Genomic DNA, 10707 nt, shown 5'->3' with positions numbered 1-10707 from the left:
TTGTTGATTTTCTCAAAGAACCAACTCTTTGTCTCATTGATTCTTTGTGTTGTTTTCTTTGTATTTTGTTGATTTCAGCTCTCAATTTTATTATTTCCTGCATACACCCTACACAGAGGGGAATCCCACATCATTTGTTGGTGTCATGGGTTTTTTGTTGTTGTTGTTGTTTTTTTGTGGTGCTGAGTGTGTTCTTACCTTGTCTACCATCTTTTCCTCTGATTGGTGTAGTTAGAGCTGTGTCTCTGGTGATCAATCTTCCAGGTGCCAGCAGATCCAAGACTCAGATGTTTGCTCTTCATGGTGCAGTCAGGGCCACGGTTCCTGTCACCCCAGAGGTCACTTGGTGTTTATGGAGGTCGCTCAGCACTCCCGAGGATTGCTCTGCTACCCAGAAGCACAACATGGTAAGATCTAGTGGTCCACTCAGCTTCCTTGAGCCTTTAAGTCCTGCTGCTGTTTGCATGGCTTACACAGCTTTCAGGAACCTAGAGTAAGGGAAAGGCATTTAATTCCTCTAAGAAACAAAAGCGGGACCATGACCCAGGATCTCTTTGATGCTTTAAAATGTGTCAAAGACTAAGAAGATTCTAGAAACTCATCTCATTGTCATCATTTTCTTCCAAAAGAGAGATTAGTCCCTTAAGGACTCTTCAAGAAGACAATGGCCTTCAAGCCCAGACTTTGAAGTCTACAGAGGAGTGAGAAATCACTATCTCCAGCTGCTGCAGGCTGGTAAGCCAGAGAGTGGACAGGACTGCGAATGGCAAGCCAATGGCACCGGCAGAGAAACGGGCATTGTGTTGGGAAGAGTGACAGGGGCTCTTCCATCTCACTGGAACTCCACCAACTTCTTCCCCTGGGCTGGGAGGTCAGGAGGTGTCTTACCTCTCTGCAGGGCTCAACAAAGTGCTTTCCTTAGTCATCTCTAGACTGTGACCGGGTTTCCACCTCAGATTCTTCACGAATGACCAACAGCACCCCTGTCGGGGACTATTCAGACCCGAAGAGGAAAATGTGTTTTCTTTGGAAAGCAAGCAATATGCTCTTACATTTGCATTTCAAAATTGAGAAATGTCCTTGAGCAAACTGCCAACTCCTTGCAGAAAAGATAAAGGCGCTTTTTATTCTGCTCAGAACAAAACGATCCTGGCTGTTCTAACGGAATGCCAACCTTGTACCGTTATCTAAGAATTTGTTACACATTTTGTAAATCCTTCTAGCTGGAATGACTCTGATTAGATAGGTAACTGTGATTTCGAATTATGGCATTTACCCAGGAAGGGTTTTGAAACATGTGCTCTTGTATATGCTAAGTAGAAATCTAAAGGAACCCACTCTCTTAAGGTCCATGTAGGCTGTGAGCAGCTGTGTGATCTGTAGTTCAGTACAGAGTGCATCCCGATTTCAAAACAAGTCCAGTTCTGTCGGCTGTGGCTCTGGCGTATACAAGTGAGCTGACCTCATCATCATCCTGTCTCTGCTCAAGCTCAGGAGACCACACTGTCCAATGTTCAAACCCCAGAAGTTAAGATGTGACAACAACCCCTTTCTCTGTTTTCTTTCAGGTTTCCATAACGTTTTAAATATATTTTATGCCTAAAATGTCTTTTGACCCTATTAACTCCCCACCACTACTCCTAACGCCTTCCAATAAACTCCCTACTCCCAATCTTGTGCCCCCCCTTTAAAAAATAACCCACTGAGTCCACTTTGTGCTGCCCATGTACCAGTGAGTGTGGAGCCATCTACAGGAGCCAACCTGCTGGGGGCTAAACCCTCAAGAAAACTCACCCTCCCTTCTCTAACAGCCATCAGCTGTTCATAGTTCCTCCGTTAGCCATGAAACTCACTTTTTAAAATTTAATAGTGAAGTTATGTTAATAAACAACCATTCCAGATTTTTTGAAAGAAAAGAAAGCACACTGGAATCATTACAGGTCATTTTATTTTTTAAATGTTTTCCATGTTCAAAACTGACAATGGAAGCAAATGTAAGGTTTGAAGAAACTCAAGAGAGCTGTTTCATTCTCTAATTTTACAGGTGGAGAAAGCGGGCCGCAGACTATGATTAACCCACATACTCAACGTGGTACTTCAGGGACTTCCTCTCCACAGATGGGCATTACAGTCTGGCCCCCTAACGTCAGCTGTGCTAACTGTCACAGGCTCTGTTGAATCTGTAAAAGATGAACTTAAGGGTCGATTTTGAAGTGTTGTTTCTATATATTAGCTAGGCATAACACAATGTGTTTCATGTTGACATTTTCATACATGTATTAATATATTTCATCATAGTCACACCCCTCAAACTCATTACATTTCTGAATCTAGCCTCAAACTCCTGAGATTGTTGCTTCCATCTCCTCAGTCCTGGGATGATAAGCATGCACTTATTATTATTATTGATCCCTGTACTTCCTTCTCATGCACACAAAAGCATAAAGACACTAACTAGAGTGGCCAGAGCACAGCATTCCAGCAGGGTGGTGCTAACCACCAGCCTACCGTGTTCCACATCAAAACTACCTGGGGTAGCGACAGCCAGGGCTCTAAGATAGCACTACCCTAGGCTTTATGCCATATGTACACAGATAAACAGACATAATTTCTGACATATTTTATGGCGTGGATGGGCATTCTAAAATAAGAGTCCCATCAAAAGCCAACATATCTAAGTTTAAACACTAGAGCAGTGGGTTGTATTTTCTTAGAACAGAAATTAAAAACTTAAACTCTCCTTCCTTTGACACTTGAAAATGTGTATATTTCCTTTTATGTTTTATTGTTTACTTTGTGTCTATTCTTACTGTGAAATCACTAAGTAATTACCTGAACCAAGACCAGACCTGCTGCCTTACCATACACATGTGCTCCGATGCAGGTCATGGATCAAGTTGAAAGAAAAGCAAAGGTGGCTGCAAGCAAGACTCTACCAGTGACCAGTAATGCTGAAGGCAAGTTTTCCCTCTCTTGTGAAGAATAAAAGTGTCTGGGAAAGCGGATGTTTAATATGCATGAGATCATAGGTTCAATCCCAAACACTCTTGCCTGTTCACACACAAGTACACTCACATATACACACAGATACATACATAATTACACACATACATACACAGATACACACATACACTCACACACACACACACACACACACACACACACATTGGTATCATTCTCAACATTTGCACTGTTTTGCTTTTTCTGTTTAAGTGTTTATCTGTCAGAAATTCAAAGTGTGTACCTATCACTCCCTCAAACTGGAAGCCATTCAAATGGTCCTCCTTAGGAGAAAGGCTTAAACAAGGTTTCCCACAGTAACAAAGACCATGGAATACCACTCATCTGCCACTACTTAGACAGAAAACAGCACAGGTGGGCCTGGAAGGAATTGTGTCGAGAGGGGAAGATCAAAAACCTTGTCAAATATTTACATATTATATGATTCTATTTGTAAAAGTCTCAAAAGTGACAAAATGACAGCATCGAAGAGTGGATCAGGAGTTCTGGAAGTTGCACGTGACGGGAGGGACAGGCATGATGATGACACAGAAGGACAAAAGAGTTCAGCGTCCTAACTGGTTCCAAGAATCCACACGTTCTCAGACAGCACAGAACCTTACCCCTGAAAGCCCTCTGACATCTGACTCTGCTCATGAATTACACCCTCATCAGTCTCCTGAACTGGTGTATACTACCTGCAACAAAGGAAGAATTTACCTTCAGCAGAAATCACCTGAGGCTTCTGGGAAATCTCTCTACTTTTGCAACTGCTGATAAATGCATAATGACTTTAAAATAAAATTCTTAAAAAAAATAGTAGCTGGGTGGTAGGACGCACATCTTTAATTCCAACGCTCAAGAGGCAGAGGCAGGTAGATCTCTGTGAGTTCCAGGACAGCCAGGGTTGTTACACAGAGAAACTCTGTCTCAAAAACAAACAAACAAACAAAGAAAAAGTACACACAATTTTTAGTAAAACAATTGATTCAGCACACACTCCTGCCTTTGCTTTTTTCTGAAGACCCTCTTAAAGGATCAAAGGAATAAAAAAAGGTGTGGATTTAAAAGAGCGCGATCATACCAGTATGTGATCACAGAAGCCAAGTAACTAGAGGGGATAGAGGGGTGAAGGGGGTGGGGGATCGGAGGGTGGAGCTTAATGACAGGACATTGATCTTTACATTGGAGAAAGAAACTGTATGACAAATGAATACAAGATACTGTTTATAGCTGTTTCTCTGGTTCAGAGCCAGGAACAGTCTGCAGAGATGACTCCCTCTGCACAAGGGCACCAAGAAGCTTAGATCCACTTGGACAAACCACCACAAGGCCACACAGCTGGAGAAGGAATGACCCAAGCTGCCACTGGCCCTCTGCCTTTGAGGCAGGTGCTTGGCGGTCTGACTAGGTGCCAGGCATTTGGAGAATCATGGGAAACTTTTAAGAGGGCAGAGCTGAGGAAGAATTAGAGGGGTGGTTGACGATGGCCTCAGGAGCACTTGAGGGCTGAGCGGCGGCACAAAACCTTGTAGAAACCTCAGTGTCTCAGGGTTCCAGGTTTGCTCTGTGGACTGACAGGAGAATTAACTAGATTTCTAGGGTCCCAGTGAGGCTGCAGACCTCTAGTCAAACCAGCACTCCTCACACTTTGTAGAGCAACAGAGTCTTCCCGCCAAAGAAGATCAGAAGAATAAACCATCCAAATTGAGCAAAGAACAGAGAGAGCAGATCTACAGTCCTACAAACTGGGCCCCTATATCTCCCTATCTCTCTGGCTCAGTCAGGTGTCCTGCAAAAAAAAGGAAGGAAGGAACAAAGGAAGGAAGGAACGAAGGGAGGAAGGGAGAAACGAAGGAAGGAAGGAAGGGAGGGAGGGAGGGAGGGAGGGAGGGAGGAAGAAACAAAGGAACAAAGGAAGGAAGGGAGAAAGGGAAAACTTGCACTGAGAAGCTAGGTACAAACCCCAATATTTGTCTGTGGTGTGTATCAACTAGAAAGTTTCCCATCTCTGTTGAGTTAGGAAAACAGTGATGGTTTTCTGTTGGGTCCTGCTAGGCAGTCCCCCAGCCTCTGTTATTATTTAGCCGGGCCGGGCGGTGGTGGCCCACGCCTTTAATCCCAGCACTCGGGAGGCAGAGGCAGGCGGATTTCTGTGAGTTCGAGACCAGCCTGGTCTACAAGAGCTAGTTCCAGGACAGGCTCCAAAACCACAGAGAAACCCTGTCTCGAAAAACCAAAAAAAAAAAAAAAAAAAAGACTCATATTATTATACGGTTAAACCTTTGATACCAGCAGACTTAAACATATTAACTAATTCAGAGTTTACTTTCCAAAGACAAAAGGCGAGAGTGTGGTGGCATCTTCTGAGCTTCCATCCAAAGTTCCCAAGAGCAGAACCGAGCCCTCTGTGTCCCATCACACACTCGGGGAGGCCTGCCCAATATAACTTGAAACAGAAACCCTGAAGCCCTTTCCAATAAATTACATCAAGACAAGCCAACGCAAAGGCAACTGTCTTTCCCAGTTTCATACGGGAATCGCCTGGGAACCAGTCCTTTCAGACCTAATTATAAAGCCAGGTTTGAGTTACAGAGCAAGACACTGTGAAAGTCAGTGTTCAACAAGCAGAACAAACAAACATGCAAACATAAAACGCAGTGGGCTCTTACCAGAGAGCCATTGCCAGCAGCAGGAGAAATGGCTTGCCTTCAGCCAAGTCCGGGGTGCCCTGGAAAGTTTTGTATCTCTCCTGTGAGACAGTTCCCAGAACCCCAAACTCCCCCACTCCTTGGCAAGGTATTCCTATAATAAGTAAACTACATTTCCCAGAATTCTCTTTGCCCAACCCTGGGGCTATAGTTTAGAGGCTATACTTTAGAGCAGTTTTTGTTGTTGTTGTTGTTTTGTTTTGTTTTTAAGTAAAGATGTTCGACTGTGGCAACCTTTTGACGTGCAGAATTGATGCAACTCATTTCAAATCTCATCTTATCACTAGCGCCCTTGGGCTTGTTTTCAAAGATAAAGACTTGAGCAGACTGTTCCTGGATCTGCTTAACGAGGGATCTGACGCTGTTTGCCCTTGCTGTTACACATCGCCCTTCGACTAGATGAGTGGACATTGACCATTAGCATGTGTCAGAATCGACTGAGCTGCCCACTGAAGCACAGCCTGGGACCCACACCCACAGTCTCTGTTTCCATAGGCACAGGGATGGTCCAAGTCATCGCTTGCATATCCCCAGGGATGCCCATGCTACTGGTCCCTCCATCACACTTTAAGAACTTCTGAGATTCTGGGAGCAATGCTCAAACTCCAGTGTTCCCCACCCCCTAAAAGGACTGACGAGATGGCTCGCTGGCCAAGAGGACCGCTGCTCTTGTAGCCCAATTCCCAGCATCCACAGTGGGTAGCTAAACCTGCTGCAACTCCAGTTCCAGGTAATCCTCTTCTGGCCTCCTCTGGCATTGTACACACATGTGTGCGCACACATACTCATCACACAGGTGTGATTGCTCTTCTCAAATTCTCAGCCCAGGAGTTCTCCCCTCCCCATGCTTTTGGTAGTGCGAGCCGGCCAGTCTAATAGTCACATCAGGCTTTAGTGACAGTGCCTAGTGACAAATTAGTATCATATATCTAACTCTCTGTCTATGTCGTCCATGCAACAGCAAGGAAGATAGACTCGTAGGAAACACCGCCAAACCCTGTGCCTCAGCCTGCCAGTTATAAGGCCATCAGGCGTCAAAACTGAGCTTGGCATATGAATAACTCTCACTATGCCCTGGGGGCCATGTAAACCGCACTTTCTACTTGATTTTCGAATTCACAGCCCTCCTCCTTCACTCTTCATAACACAACTCAGAAACCGGAGGCCCTTGAGGAATAAGAAAAAGAAAACAACCAGAAAACAAATTTGGTTGTCTTTTCATTCCAGGGCCATGAAACTCTTTTGACCATGGTTCACAACTATCCTGAAAACATATGCCCAGATAAGCCACTATTTTGGTAGCAATACATCTTCTAAATACCACTAAGCCTGACATCGCGCTTGTCCTTGAATTGAAGAACGATTCCACTTTATTGCCTTAGCCTTGAGTGTGGTTGTCAGTGCTAATAACTGACAGACTCCTTTGAAACAGGGGGTGAGTCCTGATTCACCAGCCCCTTTCATTCCAAGAAGTCTGTTGAAAGCTCAGAGTTTTAGGCTTGTACATTGTTACACAAACGCGAATCTAACTTTCCGATTATTTTTATAGATACTCTTGGCAATGCTAATAGTAAAAATTTACACTTAACTGGATTCTGGGACTGCAGTGAAAGCCACCACTCCTCGGGAATCCCAGCAGAAGACATGGGAGACTCACCTCTAAGCTTGGAGTCTTGGATTAGTGCCCAACTCCCAAGTGCTTTGCCTAATGTTTTCATGTTAACTGTTTATTATTTGTGGTGCTGAGGATTGAAACCAGGGCCTGGTATAATAGGGGCTGAGAATGCAAATTAGGAACTCCAGTGGGGCTGCAATCACAGCCATAGGAGGGGTGTTTTGCAGCTCAGCGCTGCAGGGGGCAACTGTTGCATTGGCTGGAGTGCTGGCAGCCCCAACAGAAGCAGAGACATATTTCCTTAAAGAACTTCCCCGGAAGAAGCTTTTAAAAAGCTGTGAAGGCAAACTAGGTGTACATTTTTTTTTAAAGCTCACTGCTTTGTCATTTGTGTTTCAAATGCTCTTTATGTGCAGGGTCAACCGTCCTTCATTGCAGCATAATTTATAAGACCCTTAACACTTAACTAATTGATTTTTAAAACATTCAGGATGGTTCACATCAAAATGCATGGGTACAACACTTTTAATATATACACAGCAGGACTGACAGTGGAAGGTACCTGAAGTTTTTTGTTGTTATTGTTTAATTTTAGGATAGGCAAACTTTTTTGGGTTTCAGACAAAGTTCTACTATGATGCCCAGGCTGGCTTTGAATTTCCAGACTTCAGTTCTCCTGCCTCAGCCTCCCTACTAGCTAGAACTACAGCTACCTCCATCCTCAACTTTACTTTTACACTTTGTGTATGAGCTGTGTGTATGTGAGTGTTTCTGTGTGTGTTACACAGCGCTTAGATATAAATAGCAATAAAAGGCTAATTCAGCTCAGTTTGTCATGCTCTTAAGAGGCTTCCAACTGTCAGCTCCTCGCACTATAACAAAGAAGTGAAAAATGGGACTCGAGGGAACAGAATTTGCATGAAGGTAAAAATTTTCCTATTGCAAGTGGCTGAGGATTGAACTCAAGTCATGGAGGTGAAAATAGGCAATAATCCGGATAATTCTAGGAAAGAGTCTGATCCTTTGCTAGACTCTGAAGCTATCCAGACCACAGGCTTCTGGTTCCCGCATGAACAAGCAAGCACAAATGCATGCCAGCAGCATGCTGGGTAAACACTGGGGTAGGTGGTGGCTGGGGCAGCATGAGTTTTAGGTGTTTGAACCTCACATCCCAAAAATGTCTGTCCTACAGACCTGGATCACAAAGTGATAATTCCCCCATTAGGGAGACTCTCCATTCGGGCCAGAGCAGCTTCCTTCCTGCCTCATTCCTACTCTGCCCCCATTCAGGCAAACATAGTCCTCTACAGAGGTCATCACTCTGTCTCCATCTTCACTCTCACAGTCCGACAGTTCAGGTCACCACAGACTGCTGCTGGCAGTGAAGGTGACTCCCGACTTGTCTCAAGGGTACCAGCTTTTTCTTTACATCTCAAAAGCACCAAATCCGGTCTTTCTAAAATACAAATCTGACCATGACAATCCCCCAGTTTAAAATTATTAGCCAGAGATGGGTGCAGTGGTGTGCACCTGCAATCCCAGCGCTTGACGCAGAGGTGGGAAGATAACTTTAACACAGGAACTCTGAGACTGGCCTGGGAAACCAGCTGGAGATGATATAGCCCTCAGGATGAGCGTTTACTAGGCCCTCATGGTCTGGTTGCTGTTGCCCACTCCAGGCCTGTCTCCTGCACTCCATTGGCGCGCTCTCTTTCCCCAGCCTTTTGTCAGCTTTCCATTCCCATGACACAGATTCAATGAATTCCTTTAGAGGGAGAAAAGGCTTACTCACAATGTTTACCCACAGTACTGTCGACTTTGGGCCATGACTATCCAGCCTGAGCCTGGGCCTCGGCCCACTGTTATGGAGTATGAAGTGGAATGTGCATTATTTGGTGACAAACACAACCTACCTCTTAAAGGTTCTACTGCTTTCCTGCATCACCAAGCTGAGTGCCCACACTCTGATGCTTGGACATCTGGAGTATTGCAACCCATTGTTCTGACTCCAGAGCCTGTTCTTGCTTGATTTCTCCTGCTGCAGGAAACACTACAGCCAAAATAGCTCAAAGAGGAAAGGGTTTATCGCACCTTACCCTCCAGGCAACAATCCACCACTGAGGGGAGACAGGTAGGAGCCTGAAAGCAAGAGTTGAAGCAGGGATCACCAAGGAACACTGCTCCCTGGCTCTCTCCCAAGCTCACCTTCAACCACCTTTCCAACCCAGGAGCACTTGCCTAAGGATGGTGCCACCCACGGAGGGTAAGGCATCCACATCAATCATCAATCAAGAAAATACTCCACAGAGACATGCACAGGCCGATCTGATGGAGCCAGTTCCTCAGCTGAGTGCCCTCCTCCCAAGTGTGTCAAGTGACAATGGAGATCAGTCATCACACAAGGTCTTTGTACACACGGCCCCGTCTTAGGACCTCCCCGCTACACTTTTCCAACACCCCAAAGACTATAAACTGCTCCTACTCAGCACTTTCTTCTTACGCAAACTTCATCTACGTATTTCACGAATGCCAGGAAGGTACTTGTTTTCAACTGTATTTCTAAAATATCATAACAAGATGTCTGTCACACACAATAGTCACTCGATAAATATTTATTAAATAGATGAGCAAACGGATTCCAGGAAGTATCTTCTGTTATCCTACTAGTGTTGGACAATCATAATCATGCTTGCGCTTTTTCTTACTATGACACCCTGAGGATATGTGTGAGAACATTAAAGATACAAAGGCAGAATTGTCTCAGGGTTACTTAAAGGAAGTGACTAGTCAATAAACAAAGAATGGGAAGGGAGGAAAAACATACTACAGGCAAAGGGGAGGAGGGGCTGGCCAATTCAAAGAAAATAGCAAGTACATTTCATCCCTGAGACAGACAAGTGAAATCAGGTCCATGGTATGGTTAGATCAGGGAGCTGCTATTACTTGGGCCAGTGTCTGCATCCTAGGCTGGCCCAGGTACAGTGTTCTGACACCAGGACCAGGTCATAAGCTGTAAAGAAAAGGCAGTGGATTGGAAAGGCTCCATTCAGACCAATTGGAACTTGTCTAGACACTCAAGCCTATGACTAATTTTTATTTATCACAGGCTTTCATAGACGTATTAAGATTTCTCCAACCCATACTTCATATGTTCAGCTCTTCCCTGGTAGGAAATATGTTTCTCTTTTATCTATGATCACTACAGAGAAAAGATAATACGTAAAATTATCTTGTTTGTTTCTTCTACTACTGACCTCAATCAATCACACAGCAATGTTTCTGGGCAAGGCAAAGATTTTTTTCTTTCAACCCTGTAATTAGAGCATTCTCCAAGGCTCAGCCATGAACTCCTGGTGTTTTCCTTCTGGATTCTTTCTTTGA

General features: G+C 44.5%; 1 long non-coding RNA gene across 1 annotated transcript in view; it reads right to left on the bottom strand.

The window, feature by feature from the left end:
* Positions 1–251: 251 nt before the first annotated feature.
* The window catches only part of LOC121437591, a 40739-nt gene continuing 30283 nt past the window's right edge, over positions 252–10707 (bottom strand). Inside the window, exon 3 of the long non-coding RNA XR_005972984.1 lies at positions 252–488. This is a non-coding gene — a long non-coding RNA (uncharacterized LOC121437591). The remainder of the gene's footprint in view (positions 489–10707) is intronic.

Source organism: Microtus oregoni, unplaced genomic scaffold (genome assembly GCF_018167655.1).
Source record: "Microtus oregoni isolate MIOR12 unplaced genomic scaffold, Mior012 000053F_ref0000044, whole genome shotgun sequence".
In the NCBI taxonomy this organism is placed as follows: Eukaryota; Metazoa; Chordata; class Mammalia; order Rodentia; family Cricetidae; genus Microtus; species Microtus oregoni.
The sequence above is the reverse complement of the archived record's forward strand: the minus strand, read 5'-3'. Positions and strand labels throughout refer to the sequence as shown.